The sequence below is a fragment of the Chiloscyllium plagiosum genome, chromosome 4 (genome assembly GCF_004010195.1).
Source record: "Chiloscyllium plagiosum isolate BGI_BamShark_2017 chromosome 4, ASM401019v2, whole genome shotgun sequence".
Classification (NCBI taxonomy): Eukaryota; Metazoa; Chordata; class Chondrichthyes; order Orectolobiformes; family Hemiscylliidae; genus Chiloscyllium; species Chiloscyllium plagiosum.
The window spans coordinates 19847314-19871153 of record NC_057713.1 but is presented as its reverse complement, the minus strand read 5'-3'; the positions used below and the strand labels follow the sequence as shown (position 1 = coordinate 19871153).

The 23840-nt window shown below is 41.0% G+C and overlaps 1 protein-coding gene across 5 annotated transcripts in view; it reads left to right on the top strand.

Annotated features, from left to right (window-relative positions):
* The first annotated feature begins 17785 nt into the window (after window positions 1-17785).
* LOC122548896 (protein tyrosine phosphatase type IVA 3-like) overlaps window positions 17786-23840 on the top strand; it is a 154541-nt gene continuing 148486 nt past the window's right edge. For all 5 annotated transcript variants that reach the window (XM_043687836.1, XM_043687832.1, XM_043687827.1 and 2 more), the window contains exon 1: window positions 17786-17942. The gene's annotated coding sequence lies outside the window, so the exon portion shown is untranslated. The remainder of the gene's footprint in view (window positions 17943-23840) is intronic.

The following is a 23840-nucleotide window of genomic DNA, read 5'->3' as shown; positions in this document are numbered from 1 at the left end:
TAGCTTATCTCTCCACACTTTATTCCTGATGAAGGGCTTTTGCCCGAAACGTCGATTTTGCTGAAGCTCCTCGATGCTGCCTGAATTGATATGACTCTACGCTCTAATCATCTGGCATGAATTATTTGCAAGAACTTGAAGCTGTCAATTTCAAGTCTAGTTGATCAAGTAAACCTATATGCAGGTTAAATCTATTTCATTGATTGCCATATGATTCTTTTCACAAAATTCAATCACTTGAAAATCTTAATTTGGAGGTGCTGGTGGTGTCTTTGTCCCATACTTCCTAATTTATTTTAATAAATTCTTTTTTATTTAACTAATTTTCCTTATCAACGTATTCAGATATATTATTGACACATCTCTGAAACAGGTGGGACAGGAACCTAGGCCTCTTGGTTCAGGAATAGGGAGACAAAAACCCCATTCCCATACTACATGTTCATGGTGAATTCTTTATTATCACATGCCAATTAAAGCACATTGCAGTATTATTCAATGATTCTTTACAGATTTTGCACTTCTTATTAATCTGTTCTATTGAGTTGTGTCCTGTTCATCAACTACATTAAGCAGAAGTTTTTTTTATAAATATTTGACGTTCTCTATAATTTGAAGACAATTTGGGTTTTTGCAGTTTTGCCACTCCCAGAGCCATTCATATTTGTCATTTGGATTCATCATCATCTTATTCCACTTCCTCAGAAGTCAATGAATCATGAAACATGTGTCATTTTGAGCATCCTGCTCTGTTAAGCTTATTTTGTAATTAAACTTTGAGTCACACCTGTAGTACGCGTGAACTGTTCATTAGGAATTCGCATGACTAATTTATATATTGTTGCTGTGAGAATTCTGTCTTCTGCTCTACTAAATAAATCAATTAAAGATGCTTCTATCCTCAGTTTATTTGTCTTTAAACCTTCTAATAAATTGACACTTGTACCAGTCGCTGAACTATTTTGAAATCTGGAAATCATTGTTTCATCTTTTTGGGTGCGCGCTTCATCATAAATTGTCAACATTTGTTCAATGAAGGATAAAGGAGATGAATGTTTCACCGGGATTTTTTTTTTAACAAGGCAACAAACAGAATCTCCCTCTCCAAGAAACAGGTTTTAAAAATTTGAGCTGGTTCATACGAGTCTCTGTTTCAGAATGCAGCAACGTAAGCACTAGTACTAATGAAGAGATCCCCAAACTGGATTTTGTCACGTTTTATACAATAAATTCAAGTTCAAGACGTCTCCCTCTATGGAATTGTCAGATTCTAGACTAGAGAGGTACTGGAAAAGTAGTTCAGGCAGCATCTGGTATGGAATTGCCATCTGTTCTTTAGAAATCTCTCAAAATTTGGCCTTGGCTCATAGGACTTTATTAATTCTGGATAACACCTATTGTTTATAAACTTTATCCAAACTTTCAAGTTGAAATTTCCAACCTTCATCACTGTCCAACCAATGGACAGCCACCTCAAAATATACCATACTTCTGATAGGAGGTCACCATACCATGTTTCCATGTTCAACTTCATTCATCCACAGGTTAAAGCATTCAGACTCCAAGAGCATCAGAGGATAATCATATTCTGATCATTAATGCTAACTATCTCCCATGTTAACACTGATACTAGAATCACAGAATTTTCTATTCTCTTTTTCGTTAGCTTCTAGTCTTTACCTTCAGACAATTATTCTCTGCTGCCATGTTGTATACCAGACAGTCTTTTGGTGAAGGATAAAACTGCAACCAACCTTTCCACGCTTTTATATTTATTTATACATTTATTTATGGAGTCAGACATTATAAGCAGTCCAATCCACTAACGTTTTAGTGAGTACCCACCACGTCCATATAAATAAATAAACATGATTAAATAAAATTAAATATGATTAATATAAAAATTAATAGGCTACATGACTCCACTGTCTCATTAAGGTGGGGTGGGAATGTAACAGTAGTTAGTGACAGAAGGGAGGGTCCCATTATAAAATATAAATTGAATTAGAATTAGACCAAGGTCTTTCAAAGATCAAATCAGGAAATACTTTTCTACAAAAAGTTAGTAGAAATTGAGGTCTCTCTTCTGCAACAAAGGGTGGAGCTTTAAACAATTGAAAATGTAATGCTTTACTGAGACCGAGAGATTTGTGTTGGCAAGGGAATTGAGGGTTATGAATCCAACAAAAGTGATGGAGTTAATACAGCAAATCAGCCATGATGCAAATTAAATAGGGAACAGGCATCAGGGACTGACTGGTATTTTGATGCCCCAACCTCTGGCAATGTTGCACAATACAAAGACATAAATCATTTTTATAAAAAGCTTTCAAAAGCGTTTGCTAAGCAGTGGATAAAATGAGAGTTTCTGTTTCACCTCCAACTTTGCTGGTAATCTTTATCTACTTAGCAGAAGATTTTGATTATTTGAGTGTCAATCTGAATTATTCGCACCTGACTGGCCGAAAAAGCAAATGATTGTTGATTTATCCATATCACTCGATTATTACAAATGTTTCCAAAACAGCTTTACAGTTCTGATTTACGCTTTTGGAATGTTGTTCCAGCGCATCAATTTGTTCAATTATGAAAAATAAATATTGCTCATGGCCTTGAGAAAAACACATAATGAACACAATACAATAATAAGCACATTTTGGTAAGAAAAGATAAAAGTTTCACAATACAGTAATCTTCATGGAGCTCTCTGTGATCCAATCGCAACTCCAAAACATGTATACCATACAATAACCTGAGAGGTCAATCATTTGTAATTAACAAGCATTATCAAATCTATTGTTTTTTTAATGGTATTCTCACCCTGGAAATATAGAAGTGGCACAAGCTGTAAAGTTTCAAGATGCTTTATGTCTGTCACTGTTCAAGACTAACTATGCCACAGTTGCAGCATTTCTCGAGCTTTGGCTGCTTTGGCTGCATTCCAAAGTCTACTGTACACAATACACAGTCCCATGTGAATTCTGCAAATTAAACCTTTGCAGATCAGGGCATGGTCAAATCTCTGAATGTTTCTCCACCGTTCCCTTTATGAAGGAGGATCATGGTACTATTCCAGATCCCACAATCAAGCTGACATAGGTATCAAGGGAGTGTGCAGAGAAGATACCAGTTAGTAGAACAAAGGTCATGGTGCAAGGGAAAATAAAAGTTTACTGTCAATCCTTTTTCAAAAATTGTGTTTAACATACAAGCAATTATTAAAATTTCAGACCTGATCATACTGTTAAAACTGCATTTATCTATTAACGTCCCCAAAAGGAATAATCATTTAATACCAGGTTGAAACTGAAAATGATTGTCACCTGCCTATTACCAGAATAGCCAGAACGTGCTGGGACCATTCAGAACAGCAGCTCGGGAACCTGGGCTTCTTGGATCCGGGGTGAATTGTACAAACGTCATTGCTTTCCTGGAAAGGACATCAGCAACCCATGAATACACTTGTAAACTGCTGACTCCGAGATGCCACACATGTCCCCATGTTGAACTTTGAAAGAAACTAGTTGCTAGTAAGTTCATTGCCTCCGTTGTCTTCAGCACCACAAGCATAGCATTTCCACCTAGCCAAACAGCTGCCTACAGGAAGTGGCAGATGTAAGTGACAGCCCCCAGCACTGTCTTTCTTTCATCTGCAGGTAACAGCACAGCCTTCAGCGCATCATCTTGGTGGACAGCTCACTGTGGCTGAAGACCTTGGTTCTTCATGCGTTCCTTGGGTATAGCCACTTATATTTCTAATGCTGTTGGTCCTGTTCAAACATTCTTCTCTTTCTTCTTACTCATCTTCACCTTTGTCAATTTAACACAGCTATTGAGTTCAGTTTGTCAAACATCTGGCATAGGAGTCCTGATCTGTGAAGAAATATCAGCAATGAGATGTATTTCGCTTTGAGATCTTGACATAATCAATCTACTCTTTGGGCCTTTATCAGATTGCTTATGTCTTGAATGAAAGTCTGCTCTGCAGCCACCTATATATGGAGAGGTGCAATCTTAAGGACCCTTCCTGAGGCTACCATGTGCAAGACAATTGTAGCATTGGTCTTTACATTGATTCCCACAAGCCTTCTATTTTATTTCAGATCCCTTTTCATTTCTGACCCCTTTCAGCTGAAGCCCACTTGTTCGCCCTAGACACGTTGGCCAGTGTGGCTGCTTTGCTTGGTCTGACAAGTTGTCCATTTGGGATTAGTGGTGCTGGAAGAGCACAGCAGTTCAGGCAGCATCCAAGGAGCAGCGAAATCGACGTTTCGGGCAAAAGCCCTTCATTAGGAATCTGATGAAGGGCTTTTGCCCGAAACGTTGATTTCGCTGCTCCTTGGATGCTGCCTGAACTGCTGTGCTCTTCCAGCACCACTAATCCAGAATCTGGTTTCCAGCATCTGCAGTCATTGTTTTTACCAAGTTGTCCATTTGTCTTCACTCCTTACATTGGCCTCACTTAAGAATAACAACAAGGAAGACCACATATGACTGACACTGCTCATGAGCTGGTTGACTCAGTGAGAATTCACCCCTTTAGCTGCAAGCATACAAAGATCATACATGACTGAAATTTCACACAAACTGGTTGAAAGATATAAAGAGACGTAAGGGGTAACTTTTTCATGCAGGGGGTGGTGCATGTATGGAATGAGCTGCCAGAGGAAGTGGTGGATGCCGGTAAAATTGCAACATTTAAAAGGCATCTGGATGGGTATATGAATCGGAAGGGTAAGAGGGATATGGGCCAAGTGCTGGCAAATGGGAGTAGATTAGGTTGGGATATCTGGTCAACATGGACCAATTGGACTGAAGAGTCTGTTTCTGTGCTGTAAGTATCTATGACTCTATGAACTGGTGAGGCTTCACCGTTATGCTGGTAGGATTTAAAACTACAGCAAGCATGTGGCTGAAACTTAACGAGCTTGTTGACCTAATAAGGTTTAACCCCTTCCACAGTAAGCATTTACTCATATTAAACAAGGCTGCTTATCTCTGAGATTTCTTGTTGACCAACCAATGCGTCACCTGTTTAACTATAAACATAGAAACTTCAAGCAAGATCACACATGTCTGAAACTTCACATGAGCTGGTTGACCTGGTCGGGCTTCATCCCTCATGATTGAAGTCTTTAACTGCAACACGAAAAACAACATATGACTGAGGTTGCTCAACTGCTGATTGATCCAGTGATGCATCACTCTTTACATTAAATGCATTTTTGGAAAGGAAAAGCTTGGTTATGAAACAGCCAAATAATAAAAGCAGTTTGTACTCACTGGAACTAAGAAGAAGATGTTTACATCGCCTCATATATTTAATATATATACATATACATATAAAAAAGAGTTGAATTTGTGACAACGCGTTTCCTGTTTTTCGGTCACAAGTTTGTGCCCTTCATAGTAATCCCAGCAGGTTTGTATTTTAATAAATAGCTTTGGCATGCAAATGAATTCAAAAGCGGATCCCAATCTTGAAAATCTTGGAAACTGACCTACATAAATGGCTCTGAGAACCTAATGGCAAAACGTTAGCCTGCTGTTGCGAAACACTACTTTTGCCCTCCACCCAATTACGTTCCTCTGTTCACCTTAAAGGCTTTGGATAATTGAATAAAGATTTGTACACCTTGTGTCTTTTACTGTGTCCTAACCTGTACACACACAACATGGGTGCTGGAGAAAATACAAGCACTACCACAGTTAGTCAGTAGTGTGGGGCTAATAAACAAAAAGAAAAAAGAAAAAAATAAACAGGAGCATCAGGGGTTCTGTTCACTCTGAGCTGCCTCTGAGGGAGCTGGATCAGTGTGAGTGAAGGACTCTGCTCTTTTTTCCTGTATTAAAGATGTGAGAAAGAAAAAAAAAATAAAGGCTTTGGATGGGCCCAGAGTTGCTGACTATAATCATTACAAGGCTGTACATATTGCTTTCAAGCATGGACGGGCCATTAAGTAACCAGAACAATCATAGAATAGTTCACTGTTTACACTGTTAATCTCAAACATTCGGTTCACAATGTCCTCACGCCCTTTCTGGACACTATACAAAATGAAAGCTATATGCCTGGTATAAGGTCTCCCTTCTCCTTTTTGCACAAACATCTATCCTGGAACATACACTTTGATCTTTTCAATTGGATTAACTGTTCCACATACATTGAAAATGTATGATGATTGGAATGTGTCAAGTAAGCTGCATTTACTCAATAGAGAACTTCCTCTGCACAATGCAAGGTTATTTCCTGTCAATTCCACTTCCACTGCACGGTAGGTAACAAACCTAACAAGGAACAGACTCCATTCTTGAGATTACTTTATTCCTTTTATTTAGGTGAAAGATCAAGGCACATGGTACAGGAAAACATTGAATTAAATGTAGAATAGATGAATAGGTAAAATGCTAGTTATGTTGATTTTTATTCATTCTGAGGTATAAGATTCCATTAGCTAAGCCATCATTTATTGGCCAATTTCAATTACTCTGAAGAAGGTGGCAGTAAATTGCTTTCTTGATGCACTGCAGGCCTTGGTGGATAGGGATACCCGTAGTGCTGTTGTGGAGTTCTAGAATTTTAACTCAGTGACAATAACGGAATATATTTCCAAGGCAAAATGGAGGGAAACTTGCAAATGGTAATGTTCCAATGAATCTGCTGCCTTTCTCCTTCTGTGTGGTTGTGAACATGTCTTTGGAAAGCATTGTTGACAAGGAGCCATGGTAAGTTGTTGCATTACATCTTATAGTGGTACACACTGCTGCTCCAGTATCTGCAGAGTTACATATAGCACTGATCATTGTGCCATCATCAGCAAACACCCACTTCTGATCTTATGATGGAAGCAAGGTTATTTATGCAGAACTCGTGCACAGATGTCTGGGGACTGCTATAATTGATTCCAACAATCATCACCATCCTCCTGTTTACTATGTTTACCTCTGATCATTTGAGAGTTTTCCACTTGATTCCGATTGACTCCAGTTTTGTTCAGGCTCCTTGATGCTACATTCAGTTAAACACTGCCTAGACGTTAAGGAGAGTCAGTCTTACCTCACCTCATCTGCTAAATTCAGCTCAGTTTTCCATGTTTGGACCAAGGCTGCAATGTGATCAGGAGCTGAGTGCCAGTGATCTGTTATTGCTGAGCAAATGCTATTTGATAGCACTGCAGACAACTCTTCCCACCACTTCACCGATGATCAAGCATAGATTGCCAGGCAATAAGTGACCAGGTTGGATTTGTCCTGCTTTGTGTGATCTGGACACACCCAAGCAATTTTCAACATTGTCAGGTAGAAGCCAGTGGTATAGCTGTACTGGAATAGCTTGGCTTAGGGCACAGATAGTTCTAGAACATATGTCTCCAGTAAGCTTTAGCAGAATGTTGTCAAGGCCCATAGGCTTTACAGCATCTGGTGCCTTCAGGTTGTAGTGAGGAAGGGAAAGTGTTATTTTTGTCCTGTTAAAGATTATATGAGAGTCAGACATGTGATCATAAAAACATGACAGCTCAATAGTGGGTTGTTCAGCCCATCTTGCCTGTGCAAGTACCCCTACTCTTCCCCAGCAAATGTTTTCCCTTCCAGTATTTATCCAAGTATCATTTGAATTATATTATTGAATTTTACACCACCACCCTTTCAGCCAATACATTCCAGAACATGACTTGTTCTGTAAAAACTCATCCCATCTCACAGAAATGTCTCAAAATCTTCCATTGGCAATGAGGTCTTTTTTTTAGTGCAGGGACTGCAGTCAGGAAGACAAATGTGTTTGCTATTTTTCACAAGGAGATGAATGGTCTGTTAAAATGTTGTTACCAGTGACAGGAATATTGCTTCACACACCAAGGGACCTCAGCTCTTCTTTGAACAACGCCACAGGAACTTTAACATTGGATTAGAAAAACAGGCCTTGATTTTATATCTCAGCTGAGAGACAAGACCTCCAACTATGCAGAGTTCCCTTTGTACTATACTGGAACATCACTCTAAATGATTATGGGCTTCAGTCATAGAGTGGTTTGAACTCATAGCATTCTGTTTGAGAGGCAAAAATCCCACCAACTAAGCTGGAGGAGTTGGAAAACCAAGTGAGAGAATTTTACTTTTTTTTATACAAGAAAATAAACAACTGAGCAAAAGGTAAACTTGAGTGCAGCTGGGAAAGATTAAAGAGAGGGAAACAAAACAACAAACTCAATCTGGAAAGGAAACAGAGAATTTCTTTTCACTAGAAGAGCTGATTTTGTCAAAAGTGCAAGGCAAAATTACGCTCAGGAAACCAATTTGAAGATACATTAAAAAAAACAAGTGTAACTACATCTCAGTGTTGCAAGTCACGACATCAAACACAAATGAACATACCACAGACTTGTATCTGATTTCAGTTTCTTTCCCAAGTCTGTCCATTTTTTTTTTAACCAACGGCACAATAAAAATCCATTTGCCTGTGTGTGTTCTTGTTCATGTTCGTTATTTATTTTCTCTTCCATTTGCTATTTTCTTTTGCTGTGGTTTTGTAAGGCGCTGTATCTGGGCTCTCTGCTCTATTTTGCTGTATTAATGTTTATTTACATTTTTGTGTCTTTCATTTTTAAGCATTTATGAAGGGTACTGTCACTGTGATATCATCCTACACAATTTAAATTTTGTGCTTCACAGCCTACAAATTCCAAATATCATTTTTCCCTTGACTAGTTCAAATAACTATATACCTGTAGTTCATTCAAGCACAGACCAACAAAATATTGCCACTGGTTATGTTGCTGCTTAAAAGCACCGACATAGAGTCATAGAGATGTACAGCATGGAAACAGACCCTTGGGTCCAATCCATTCATGCCGACCAGATATCCCAACCCAATCTAGTCCCACCTGCCAGCACCTGGCCCATATCCCTCCAAAACCTTCCTATTCATATACCCATCCAAATGCCTCTTAAATGTTGCAATTGTACCTGCTTCCACCACTTCCTCTAGCAGCTCATTCCATACACGTACCATGAGCACAACATTGACTGAAGAAAAATCACCAGATGCATGCCTTGCTTTCTGCTACCTTCCATGAACTCCTACATTTCTCATTCTTCTGCCAACCTCTCACTGACCATCCTGTGATCAGCCTCCAGCTGTGTGCTAATGAAGCTCAATATGAGCTCAATGAACAGAACCTCATCATTTGATTGGGCATTTTACAGCCTTGCAGACCCAACATTGAGTTCATCAATTTCAGACTGCCCCCATTTTATTTATTTAATCTTTGAAGGTTCAGTTTTACTGCCATTTTAGTGCGTAATGTTTGCTTTTAGACAGCAACTGATCATCATTATGTTAGTCACCCATTCTCTAGGCCAAGATTTCCCAAATTACGAATCACAATCTCTGTTGGGATTGCCATTGACATTTTAGGGTCACAACCTTAAGGCCCAACCTTAATTTTAAATCAATTCAAATACTCATAAAGTTTTAAATTGGGCATGACCTAGATGGCCGACTTGCCAATTCCGATTGTTGTTTACCGAAGTCCTTTGGAAAGGCGAATGCATTTATCTTAAAAAACACTTAATAAAGAGCTTCCTCTCCCCTATCCCTTCACCCTACTCTCACAGGTCCCTTAACCCATCCCTGATGGCACCAGCCCCCTTCGCTCTCCATTGACACACTTCTCTCCCACAGAGTACAAGGTTTCTTACACCCCTCCCCACACAGTACCACAGCTCCCATATCGTCTCTCCACACACCATAACAGGTCTCTCAATTCTCTCCTCACTGTGACAGATTCGTTACACACCATCAGAGGCTTCTTTGCCTTTCTGCTGCTCTTATTTCTAGGGGTTATAGAAATGTTTAAGCACCAAAACAGGCAACACTGCTCTATGCATGATTTTTTTGTTTGTTTACTCATCCTTTTCTAACTAGCGTTAATTATGCACCACCAACTTGTTTGTTACTTATCTCTTCAACCTATCACAGATCATCCATTCTGGTGTTTTGTCATCCTCCCCTCTTTCACTTGTTCAAAATCTGCTACATCTTTAACTTTTCCCAATTCTGACCCAAAGTAAGACAGGTTTGAAATGGTACGGAGAACCAAGAAATAACTTCTGACATTCTATTTCCTGTCAGTGGTTTCGTAAGAAAGCTGTAGTGAATGTAACAAGGTCAGCTAGGTGGACCTCATAGAATATGAGTTCCCTGATTGGGGCTGTTAACCTGGTCCAATCAGGGAGCTCTGGCTGACTGATAATAACAGGAGTGTCAGAGGTTCTGTTCGCTCTGAGGAAGCCAGGCCAGAGTCAAGGACTCTCCATGTGTAAACAAATGGTAACTGTGGAGTTATTCCAGTGTTGACAAGAGGGAAAAAAATACACCCCTGAAGAAATTCACTCATAACAGTCATCTTAGAGTTTGAGTAAACATTTCAGGCATCATGCCTTAATTTGGGAAGCTTGACTCGTTCAATTCTGTCATGAAAGACAGTGCCAGTATGTGGAAAGAATGTGTCTTTTTTCTGGGCAAATAACATTGGGGCAGATGTAAAGCAAAGAGTAATTCTCTTGACAGCTTGTGGACTCACAGATTATTTGGTTAACAGGAGCCTAACATTTCCTGAGGCACTGGATACTAAAACCTTTCAGGAGTAGATGGTTTTCATTAAAGAATATTACTACCCCAAGCTCCTTCTAATTCTGAGATACTGTAAGTTTTACTTGGCAGTTTGAGAACCACGAGAATCCTCATCAGATTTGTGACTAGGTTAAGATGACTGGCAGAGGCATGTGAATTTGGTTTAACCTAATGCCGCGAGACCATTTGGTAACTGGATAACAATGTAACCATGCAAAAGTGCCTATTAGCTAAAGCCCAACTGGACTTCAAACAGGCACTACACCTGGCTTTGTCATTAGATTACACAACAAGTGGAGCATATGTGTTACAGGTACAGTGATGGAAGTGGCCACCTTAACCAGGCCTCTGAGCTTAGAGGGAGGCATCACCTGAGAGAAGATAATTGCAGAGTCTCACTCATGACACATCCTGAACAGAGGGATTCTCAGTCAGCCCACAGCAAAACCCCAAAACAAAGCTAAGCCTCAGTCAAACGGTTAACATTTTCTTCAGGATCCTAGCAGGCGAGCCATTGTAGTTCCTGACAGTATGCAGACTCAAGACAGCAAAAACGTCTCACTAGGCCTGAATTGAGTAAGAGAACTCATAGGCCAGTATTCAGGACAGGTTACATCCTAGAAAGCCCACCTACATCTGGCTTGGATCAGTTAAATTGCTTTGCAATATTCAAATCAGAACTAATCAAACTAAACATCTGGTTAAATGATCATCTACTTCTAATATACAGCTGCATCAGTAATTGCCGAACCAGTCTTTAACAAAATTTGTTTGGACTCCAACCCTTTCATTTGTGTAAGACCTTGGCTAGACTGAGAATCTATACCAGAGTCTAGATTAGAGTGGTGCTGGAAAAGCACAGCAGGTCAGGCAGCATCCGAGGAGCAGGAAAATCAACGTTTAGGGCAAAAGCCCTCCATCAGGAATAGAGGCAGGGACCCTGCAGGGTGGAGAGATAAATGAGAGGGGGGTGGGGGTGGGGAGAAAGTAGTATAGAGTACAATAGGTGAATGGGGGTGGAGATGGAGGTGATAGGTCAGAGAGGAGGGTGGAGTGGATAGGTGGAAAGGAAGATAGGCAGGTAGGACAGGTCATGAGGGCGGTGCTGAGCTGGACATGGTTGAAGAGTTTCAGGGCAGAGGAGGTGGCCTGGGGGTTGCAATGAGAGAGAGACTCACTGAGATTTTTGTAGAGAGAGGAGGAAAACTTCTTCAAGGCAGGCATCTACAGGAAGATAAAGTGAGGGCAATCAAAGGTTCCCTGGCTCCCACATTTCTATTGGAGCTAAGGTCTTTCCTCGGATTGGTGAATTATTATGGAAAGTACAGATGTAACCTAGCCTCCATCCAGACAGCTTTGGAACCAGCATTGGTAAAGAGTCAACCTTCAAAATTATCTCTTAGCCAAGACGTAGCCTTTAGGGAAGTTAAAGAAAAGCCTACAGCTTCACTAGATACTGAACTGTCCCGGTTTCTGTTTGATTATCAAACAATCCCTCATGCAACTACAGGGATAGCTCCAGCAAAGTTGCCACTGGGGAGAAGACTCTGCATCAGGTTAAATTTGATCTTCCCAGATGTGGGAGTGGGAAATGAAGTGGCATCAGGACCACTATTGCCCGACACAGGACTCCTCTAAACGAGAGAGACAGTTTATTTCAGGAGATGTAGTTTGATGCAGAAACCAGGGAAATGGTCCTGATTGGTAAGATGCGTGGTCAACAACAGGTCAGGTTCCATGACGTACAAAGGTCAGGTAGGTGAGGTGGTCCTGAACAAGCATGTGGACTACATGAAAGCTGTAAATTTGCAAACAGGGCAGGGCAAAACATACACAGCCCCTCAGAACAACCCCAGGAAGGTTGTCAGGACATATGGGTTCTCCCATCTGTCACGCATCGAAAAAACGTCAAAGTCTGAGATGGACACTGAGGATGTCGCAACCTCGACACCTTTACTGCCTGAAGAGGATGAATTTCTTTTGAGACACTCCAGGCAGGCTACGGTCTGGTACACTCTACCCTTCTCCAAGGGTGAGTTGGATAAACTAGTCCCAATGAGAAACCACTCTAGGTAAAGCTACAATAATAAGCCTATGTCCCTAGACATAGATGGGGAGGGATGTAGTGATTGGAAAAAGGTCAGCCAGGTGGATGCCTTGAGTATTAGCCCCCTAATTAGGGCTGTTAAACTGGTCCAATCAGGGAGTCCTGGCTGACAGACATAAACAGGAGTGTCCCTCCAACTCTATTTTGATTTAGTCCCTACCCTTCCCTTCACTGTTTTGATCACACAGCACAGCCCTTTGATGTGAAGGGTAGTATTTGTCAATTTCCACCACCTGGGTATTTTTCTATCTTCCTGGTGGTGGAAATTGAATAAAGATTCTTGCCCTTTGTGTCTTTCACTGTGTCTCACACCTGCACACACACACACACACCATGGGTGCTGGGGAAAAAATAAGCACTACCGCACTTAGGTGGTAGTGTGGGGGTTAAATTAAAAAATATATATATATAATCAGGAGAGGAAAATTGCCCTTTGATGTGAAGGGCACTGCTTGTCACTGGCCACTCAGGTGTGCAAGGACTCTCCTCCTTGAAGGGGACTGTCCATGGACTAGCTGCCCCACATTGAGAGAGAAAACAAAACAGGAATGTTCTGTTCACTCTGAGGAAAGTGGACCAATATCGAGCACCATCCATATGATTAGATAATTCTCTACACTGTGGAAACAGGCCCTTCGGCCCACACCGACCCTCCGAAGAACAACCCACCCAGACCCATTCCCTACCCAATATTTACCTCTGACTAACGCACTTAACACTACAGGCAATTTAGCATGGCCAATTCACCTAACCTGCACATTTTTGGACTGTGGGAGGTAACCGGAGCAAACCCACGCAGACACGGGGAGAATGTGCAAACTCCACACAGACCTGAGGTGAGAATTGAACCCCGGTCCCTGGCACTGTGAGGCAGCAGTGCTAACCACTGAGCCACCGTGCTGTGAATAAAGTCTGATTTAGTGACAGGACACTGGTCTCTGTGTGGTTATTTCAAAAGCAAAACTTTCAGCAACCTGTTGACATAGGTCAAAGTGAAAGGTGGTGGTCAGAGGCAGGGCTTGGGCGAAGTATTAGAGAGACCAAACCAAACATAAATTGCATTTTATCAGGCGAAATGAACCAGTGTTTATAACAAAACAAAACTAGAAATTGCTTGAGAAACTCAGCAGTACCTGTGGAAAGAGTCGAGACTGTGGTGCTGGAAAAGCACAACAGGTCAAGCAGCATCCAAGGAGCAGGAGAACTGATGTTTCGGGCATAAACCCTTCATCAGGAATCGAGAGAGGAGGAGAACTTCTTCAAGGTAGGCATCCTTGGAAGAAGTTTCGCAGTAAGGTTGAAATCAAAGCGGAGAAGCTGCTCGGGAGGAATAAAACTTGTAAGCTGGAGAGTGAGACCCAGGGAGATGTTGAGGAAAGAGATCAATCAGAGCCTGGTACAGCTGAGTAAGGAAGTGAGCCAAACAGTCAGGGCAGGCAGGGACAAAGCAGAGAACAAAGTAGGACTGATAAATTAAACTGCATTTATTTCAATGCAAGGGGCCTAACAAGGAAGGCAGATGAACTCATTGTTGGGCACTGTTAGGAACATGGGACTGGGGTGTCATAGCAATTACAGAAACATGGCTCAGGGATGGACAGGACTGGCAGCTTAATGTTCCAGGATACAAACGCTACAGGGAGGACAGAAAGGGAGGCAAGAGAGGAGGGGAAGTGATGTGTTTGGTAAGAATAACATTACAGCTGTACTGAGGGAGCATAATCGCAGAAATACATCCAGGGATGTTTTTTAGGTGAAACTGAGAAACAAGAAAGGGATGATCACCTTATTGGGATTGTATCATAGACCCCCTAATTGTCAGAGATAAATTGAGAAACATATTTGTAAGGAGATCTCAGTTATCTGTAAGAGTAATAGGGTGGTAATAGTAGGGGATTTTAACTTTCCAGACATAGACTGGGACTGCCATAGTGTTAAGGGTTTAGATGGAGAGGAATTTGTTAAGCATGTACAAGAAAATTTTCTGATTCAGTATGTGGACGTACCTACTATAGAAGGTGCAAACCTTGACCTACTCTTGGGAAATAATGCAGGGCAGGTGACTGAGTTGTCATTGGGGGAGCACTCTGGGGCCAGCGACCATAATTCTATTAGTTTTAAAATAGTGATGGAAACAGATAGACTAGATCTAAGCGTTGAAATTCGAAATTGGAGGAAGGCCAATTTTGATGGTATTAGGTAAGAACTTTCAAAAGCTGGTTGGGGGCAGATATTCCCAGGTAAAGAGTCGACTAGAAAATGGGAAGCCTTCAGAAATGAGATAACGAGAGTGCAGAGACAATATATTCCTGTTAAGGTGAAAGGAAAGGTTGATAGAAATAAGTATTCTGAATGAATAAAGAAATTGGGGGTTTGGTTAATAAAAAGAAGGGAGCACATATCAGGTATAGACAGGATAGATTGAGTGAATCCTTAGAAGAGTATAAAAGCAATAGGAGTATACTTAATAGGGAAATCAGGAGGGCAAAAAAGGGGACATGAGATAGCTTTGGCAAAAATAGTTAAGGAGAATCCAAAGGGTGTTTACAGATATACTAAGGACAAAAGGGTAACTAGGGAGAGAATAGGGCCCCTCAAAGATCAAGCAAGGCAGCCTTTGTGTGGAGCCGCAGGGAATGGGGGAGGTACTAAATGAGTATTTTGCATCAATGTTTTCTGTGGAAGAGGACATGGAAGACATAGAATGTAGGGAAATAGATGGTGACATCTTGCAAAATGTCCATGTTACAGAGGAGGAAGTGCTGGATATCTTGAAATGCATGAAAGTGAATAAATCCCCAGGACCTGATCAGGTGTACCCGAGAACTCTGTGGGAAGCTAGGGAAGTGATTGCTGGGCTTCTTGCTGAGATATTTGTATCATCGATAGTCACAGGTGAGGTGTCGGAAGACTGGAAGTTGGCTAACCTGGTGCCACTATTTAAGAAAGGTGGCAAGGACAAGCCAGGGAACTATAGACCAGTGAGCCTCACATCAGTGGTAGGCAAGTTGTTGGAGGGAATCCTGAGGGACAGGATGTACTTGTATTTGGAAAGGTAAGGACTGATTAGGGATAGTCAACATGGTTTTGTGTGTGGGAAATCACATCTCACAAACTTGATTGTGTTTTTTGAAGAAATAACAAAGAGGATTGATGAGGGCAGAGTGGTAGATGTGATCTATATGGAATTCAGTAAGGCATTCGACAAGGTTTCCCATGGGAGACTGATTAGCAAGGTTAGATCTCATGGGATACAGGGAGAACTAGCCATTTGGATACAGAACTGACTCAAAGGTAGAAGACAGAGTGGTGGTGGAGGGTTGTTTTTCAGATTTGAAGCCTATGACCACTGGAATGCCACAAGGATCAGTGCCAAGTCCACTACTTTTAATCATTTATATAAATGATTTGGATGTGAGCTTAAGAGGTATAGTTAGTCAGTTTGCAGATGACACCATAATTGTAAGATAGTGACAGCATAGAAGGTTACTTCAGATTACAACGGAATCTTGACCAGATGGGCCAATGGGCTGAAGAGTGGCAGATCGAGTTTAATTTAGATAAATGTGAGGTGCTGCATTTTGGGAAAACAAATCTTAGCAGGATGTATACACTTAATGGTAAGGTCCTAAGGAGTGTTGCTGAACAAAGAGACTTTGGAGTGCAGGTTTCTAACTCATTGAAGGTAGAGTCGCAAGTAGATAGGAATGCGAATAAGGCATTTGGTATGCTTTCCTTCATTGGTCAAAGTATTGAGTTCAGGAGTTGGAAGATCATGTTGTGGCTGTATAGGACATTGGTTAGGCAACTTTTGGAATATTGCATGCAATTCTGGTCTCCTTCCTGTTGGAAGCATGTTGTGAAACTTGAAAGGGTTCAGGAAAGATTTACAAAGATGTTGTCAGGGTTGGAGGATTTGAGCTATTGAGAGGTTGAATAAGCTAGGGCTGTTTTCCCTGATGTGTTGGAGGCTGAGGGGTGACCTTATAGAGGTTTATAAAATCATGAGGGGCATGTATAGGGTAAATAGACAAAGTCTTTTCCCTGGTGGGGGAGTTCAGAACTAGTGGGTATAGGTTTAGGGTGAGAGGGGAAAGATATAAAAGAGACCTAAGTGCCAACCTTTTCACGAAAAGGATGGTGTGTGTGTGTGTGTGTGTAGAATGGGCTGCCAGAGGAAGTGGTGGAGGCTAGCACAATTACAACATTGAAAAGGCATCTGGATGGGTATATGAACAGGAAATGTTTGGAGAGAAATGGGCCAAGGGTTGGCAGGTGAGGCTAGATTAGGTTGGAATATCTGGTCACTATGGACGAATTGGACCAAAGGGTTTGTTTCCATGCTGTACATCTCTATACTCCAAAGTGAGGACTGCAGATGCTGGAGATTAGTGTCTAGAGTGTAGTACTGGAAAAGCATAGCAGGTCAGGCAGCATCTGAGGAACGGGTGATTTGACGTTTTGGGTATAAGCCTTTAGAAAGCAGAGCTAACATTTTGAGTCCAATCTGCTGAGTTTTTCAAGCAATTTCTGTTTTCATTTCAGCTTCCCAATGTCTACAGTTCTTTCTTTTATGAGTCTTTAGAATCAAAACATTAACACCATTTCTCTCCCTGCACAGATAGGAAGAGTTTCTCCAACACTTCCTGTTTTTATTTCAGATCTCCAACGTTTTTCATCAAGATAGCTACCAAACACTTGCTAAACACACTTTAAATAGATGCGTTTCCTCTCAATATAAATTGGAAAAATATAAGTCATGTATCTGACACATCGAATGGACATGGGAAACAAACCCATTGCAGATGGTCGAGAAAGATTGGCGGGAAATATAGAGAGCGGAAATGACGCAAGGGGCAAACATGACCCAAATAAGGGAAGGGCAAGGCAAAACCAAAACGGAATTTTGTTTTTTTTTAAAAAAGGCGCATTGTTTCAAGATTAGACTGAATGGGCGTGTTACTTTTGTCTGTTATTTATTTTTGTGATTAATTTTGCCTCCCTGCCCCAACACCTTAGGGTTGACCTATGACCTGACGCTGATGTCCCCTAGCGACGGCGGCTGGAACACATGGTAACGCCGGCCCTGGGTTAGGAGGAGGCAGACACACACACAGAGAGTGTGAGTGAATGTCAGGAGGTGTTCCTCACCGCCATCACCATCCTGTACTACTCCGGCTTTAAATGAATAGGCATCGCGCAGTGAGTAACGAACCCTTCATTATCCCGACTCTGCTGGAGAAACTTAACATTCACGACCCAATGTAACCCTTCCCCACCCTCCTCCCTCCACACCACCTTCCCTTTTTTAGCTTCTCCGGAGAGCCTTTCAGTTTCTTTTGTTATTTTCAATCGAAGTTTCAACCGGTCAAAAACATATTATTATTTTTCGTGTTATTATTTCGGCCGGTGGTGTTGGCGGCCACTTTATCAAGCGAGGAAGGCCGGTGCTTTCACCTCCCTGTCGAGATCCCATCTTGAGTATGTGGCTGCTCCTTTCCTTTGTGTGTGTCTCTGTCTCTTTCTCGTGCTTTTGAACTCTTCGAAGCAAATGGGAGTTCCCCCCCCCCATTCTTAGCCTCTTCCCTTCTCCGAGCGCACTGTGCAGGTGTCTACCCGCTTTGTAATCTATTCTGTTGTATGTTTTGTTTTTAAATATTTTAAGAAAGGTTACGATAATGTTACATATGTTCTCTGAAGGAAATCTACACAGAGGGCTCTACTCTCACGAGGTTGCACTGTGAAAAGAAAAACTGCATTTAGATTCTGGTGCTTTTGAGGAGTCCCAAAGCCCTTTATCATTTGTGTCAGAGGATTCAATGCAGTGCATGTCTTCCACCTCTTTCCTACATTTTATTTCTGAATGATCACTTTTTTATGTTCAGTTCTGTCATTTAGCTCTCCTACCACTACTTGTAGGATTTGTGGCTATACAAAAGCTTTTTGAAGATTTGGAAATTTGGTTACACTCCAGTCTTCAGCAATGCATTCACCTGCCTGAATATTGGGAAGTCTGTTTGCATCTTTGTGATGCACTTAAGGTGAGGCTTGAATGGAGGAAATATTATAGTTTTAATTCACACACAATTCTGGCTTTCTTGTTTGCCTATTTCATGACATACCGTTTTCAGAGTTGGGAATAGGGGGAAGTATCCTTACATGTAACAAGCTGGTTTTCCATAGCAAAAGCAGAAATGGCTGAAAAGAAAACTCAGCAGGCCATGCAGCATCTGTGGAGAGAAACCAGAATTTCTGGAACCAAAAGGTTAAGTCTGATTTCTATCTGCAAATGCTGCCAGACCTGCAGTGCTTTTCCAGCAATTTCTGTTTTTGTTTCTAATTTCCAGCCTCTGCAGTTCCTTTGTTTTTTTTAAAGTGGACTTTCTACCATTTTTTCTTAAATGGCTTGTTTGTGATTTTAAAAATCATTTGAAGCATGATTATGATTTGAATCTTTAATTTGCTTAATTTGGAGATTAGGGTTTTTGTTCATCTGGTAAAGAAAATGCTGCAGAAACTTTCCTTTTAAAATATTCAGCATTGGTAATCTTAAAAATTGGAATATAGTTTTTTAATGAAAATAAATGAAATAGTGTTTAGAAATGACATGGTTGTGAGAATTTTGGAAGTGACTGTTTTGAAGATCGTTTGAATGTCTACAAAGTGTTTTAATGTTATTTTAAATTTTCAAATATATTCTGTCACAATTTTGAATGGGTCAGTAGATTGTCATACTGACTTGTTACAGAGTGGAATTGGCAGCGGCCCTGGGAGAAGGTCACTTGTTCACCCTCTAAACTGAAGAAGTGTGTGCCAATTTTTATTTCTTTGGAAGGGACAAAGTGGTGTATTTATAGTTGAATTCAATATTAGAGCTGAGTTTGCTTCATTTACTGTAACTGGTCATTGTTATATAAAAAACACCCCTGATTTTCCAACTTCAATGTACATTTTGTAGAGTCATAGAAATGTACAGCATGGAAACAGACCCTTTGGTCCAACTCGTCTATGCCGACCAGATATCCCAGCCCAATCTAGTCCCACCTGCAAGCACCTGGCCCATATCCCTCCAAATCCTTCCTATTCATATACCCATCCAGATGCCTTTTAAATGTTGCAATTGTACCAGCCTCCACCACTTCCTCTGGTAGCTCATTCCATTCACATACCACCATCTGCATGAAAATGTTACTCCTTAGGTCTGTTTTATATCCTTCCCCTCTCACCCTAAACCTATGCTCTCTAGTTCTGGGCTCCCTCTCCGCAGGGAAAAGACTTTGTCTATTTATCCTATCTATGCCCCTCATGATTTTATAAGCCTCTTTAAGGTCAACCCTCAGCCTCTGAAGCTCCAAGGAAAACAGCCCCAGCCTCTTCAACCTGTCCCAATAGCTCAAATCCTCCAACCCTGGCAACATCCTTGTAAGTCTTTTCTGAACCCTTTCAAGTTTCACAACATCTTTCTGATAGGAAGGACACCAGAATTGCATGCAATGTTCCAAAAGTTGCCTAACCAATGTCCTGTACAGCTGCAACATGACCTCCCGACTCCTGTACTCAATACTTTGACCAATAAAGGAAAGCATACCAAACGCCGCCTTCACTATCCTATCTACCAGCAACTCCATTTTCAAGGAGCTATGAACCTGCACTCCAAGTTCTCTTTGTTCAGCAACACTCCCTAGACCTTGCCATTAAGTGTATAAATCCTGCTAAGATTTGCTTTTCCCAATTTAAACTCCATCTGCCACTTCTCAACCATTAGCTCCTCTGATCAAGATCCTGTTTTAATTTGAGATAATCTTCTTTGCTGTCCACTGTGCCCCCAATTTGGTATCATCTGCAAACGTACTAACTATACCTCTTGTCAGGCTATTCAGTTCATCATGCCGGCTCTACCATTCACTGAGATCATGGTTCATCTGTTCTGAAATCTCTACTATCTGCAACAACCAACCACCCCATTCCCATAACTTCCTCGACTGTAGTTAGTCAAGGGAATCAGTCTATATCTAACTGTCCTCAAAAGGAAGCATCATTTCCACATCAACCTTTCCAAGCCTGTACTTCAGTCAAGTCATTCCTCACTCTTCTAAACTCGTGTTTGGGGGAAATGAAAAAGCCCAGCCTGTTCCAGCTATCATAAGCCAATTTAATCTAGTAAAGAAAACAACAAATGTTGAAGATCACAGCGAGTCAGACAGCATCCATGTAGAAAGAGCAAGCTAACGTTTTGAGTCCAGATGAATGTCCATCAGAGCTCTGAAGAGTCATCTAGACTCAACGTTAGTTTGCTCTCGCTGTGAGTTCTAGTATTTGTTGTTTTCGTATTATGATAGATTGAACAGGCTGGGCTTTTTCCATCTCCAGTGACCGACTAAACACTGACATTTACCACAAACCCACTGACCCCCACAGCTACTTAAACTACGCCTCCTCCCACCCCACCTACCGTAAAAATTCTATCTCTTATTCTCCATTCCTCCGCTGCATCTGCTCCCAGGAAGACCATTACCACCACAGAATATCCCAGATGGCTGCCTTCTTCAAAGACTGCAATTTCCCCTCCCACGTGGTCGACAGTGCCCTACAATGCATTTCCTCCACTTCCCGCCCCTCCACCCTTGAAGCTCACTCCTCCAATCACAACAAGGACAGAACCCCCGGTCCTCAACTTCCATCTCACAACCTCCGCATACATTGCATCATCCTCTGCCATTTCTGCCACTTGCAAACAGACCCCACCACAAGGAATATATTTCCATCCCTACTCATATCTGCATTCCAGAGAGACCATTCCCTCCGTGACACTCTCGTCAGATCAGTGTCCCCCTATCAACCCCCAGCACCTTTCTCTGCCACCAAACAAAGTGCAAAACCTCCGCCCATACACCCCCTCCCCAGATCGGGGAGACAGGACCCCATTTTCAGATGGTTTGAGAGAACAGGAAGACCACCAACCATCTTCCGGCAACCACACTGGTTCAATGTGGATTTCACCAGTTTCCTCATTCTCTCTTTCTCTCCTCCCCTCTCCCCACATTCCCAGCTACCTTCCTCCAATTTATCTCTCATCCTCACTGGCCCACAAGCCTCATTCCTGATGAAGGGCTTATACCCAAAACGTCAATGCTCCTGCTTCTCGGAAGCTGCCTGACCTACTGTGCTTTCCAACACCACACTCTCGACGCTGATCTCCAGCATCTGCAGTTCTCACTTTCCCCTGATGTGGAAACAATGCTTGCTTTCGAGAACAGTTAGATTTCCAGCATTTGTTATTTTCAGTATAGATTCCAGCATCTGCTGTAATTTGCTCCTACACTAATCTAATAATCCTCCTTTTAAACTATCTCCAACATGTTTTACATTCTTCCTTAAATAAGGACACCAAAACTGAATGTAGTATTTGAGATGTCATCTCATCAATCCCCTCAATAACTGAAGCACAATATCATTGCTTTTAAGTCAACTTACTCTCCTCAGAGTGCTAATGGAACCCTTTGCTGTATCTGCTTACTACCATATATACTCGTGTGAAAGTCAAATTTTTTTTAGACAATAAAGGTTCAATTTATAGCATCAATTATTACACTGGCAGTAGTTTTGAAGGGTTGAAGTTCATACTGCAGTTTGAAATACCATATTATTAGCAGAAGTCGATTTGATTGCTTAACTAATCCTGGGTAAAGAAGAAAAACACAGTGAATTATGGTACAGTTAATTATTGGATAAAAGCAAGAGAAACAAGAATGAATTATTGGCAGTAAATTTTATTTATACATACCAGTACAAAAATTTAACCTGTCAAAGATTCATTGCAATCCTGCAAAATCACACTGTTCAATACCATCATGGCCTGGTATAATGGCATACTTAGTGAAACACTTAAATTCTGAATGTAAAAGTGTCTTGAACGTTCCCGCCAAAGTCTTCCGTTTCCCTCCCGTTTATTTTCATGTTATGAACATTAGCAGCATTAACACATTTGTCAAAAATTAAAGATATTTGTGGCTAATATATCTCACTTCTATTCAGATATAATGGTACAATTAAAATGATTATCTTTTCAATGGTATTAACTTTTGGATATATAGTGAACAAAGTGCAATAAGTACCAATAGACTTAGTACCAGTCTGAATGGATGAATCAAAACATGTTGTAGTAAACCAAGTGGGATAAGTAGAGGAATGAATGGAGACTCAATATAGGAGACTCAATATAGTAAACAAAGAGCGATGAGTTGAGTTACCGGAATGAATGTGATTTTATTTAAGTGGGTTAATAGGAACATGTAGTTTCTTTTGTAAGAGGTTTATAATGTGATATTGTAGGATCAACGTTTACCCGCGATGTATGGAAAATACAAGATTTTTTGGCCAAAAAAAGATCTACTTTTACGTGAGAATATATGGTAATTTTTTTTGTGACTCATGCACAGGAACATTTACATCCCTCTCTGCCAAAGAATTCCACAAACTTTGTCTTATTCACTTTCGCATAATAAAATGTTTTCCATATGTTTGCCCACTCACCCACCTATCATTTTAGCCTGCAACCTCCTCGTAATCATTCTGCAACATACTTTTACAACCTAAGTAAAACAGATATTGTTTCAAATAAAAAAACAAACTGCTGAAGAAACTCAGCAGATCTGGCAGCACCTAGGAGAGACAATAGAGGAAGAAAGTGTTAATGTTTTGAGTCAAATATGACTTCAGAAGTTTGTAGACTTGAAATATTAACTAACTTCTTCCTCAGACGCTGTTAGGCCTGCTGAATTTCTCGAACACTTTTTCTGTTTTAATGATTTTTTTTTTTCCCAGACTATCTTTGTCATCTGAAAGTTTAGTTGCTTAGATTTCATTCCCTCATCTAGATATTTTCTAATTTACCTGTTTAGCAATGTTGTTAGTATAAGACCATAAGACATAGGAGTGGAAGTAAGGCCATTCGGCCCATCGAGTCCACTCCGCCATTCAATCATGGCTGATGCGCATTTCAGCTCCACTTACCAGCGTTCTCCCCGTAGCCCATAATTCCTCTAGACAACAAGAATCTATCAATCTCGGCCTTCAACTGGACTTCATTGAGTTGTAGAA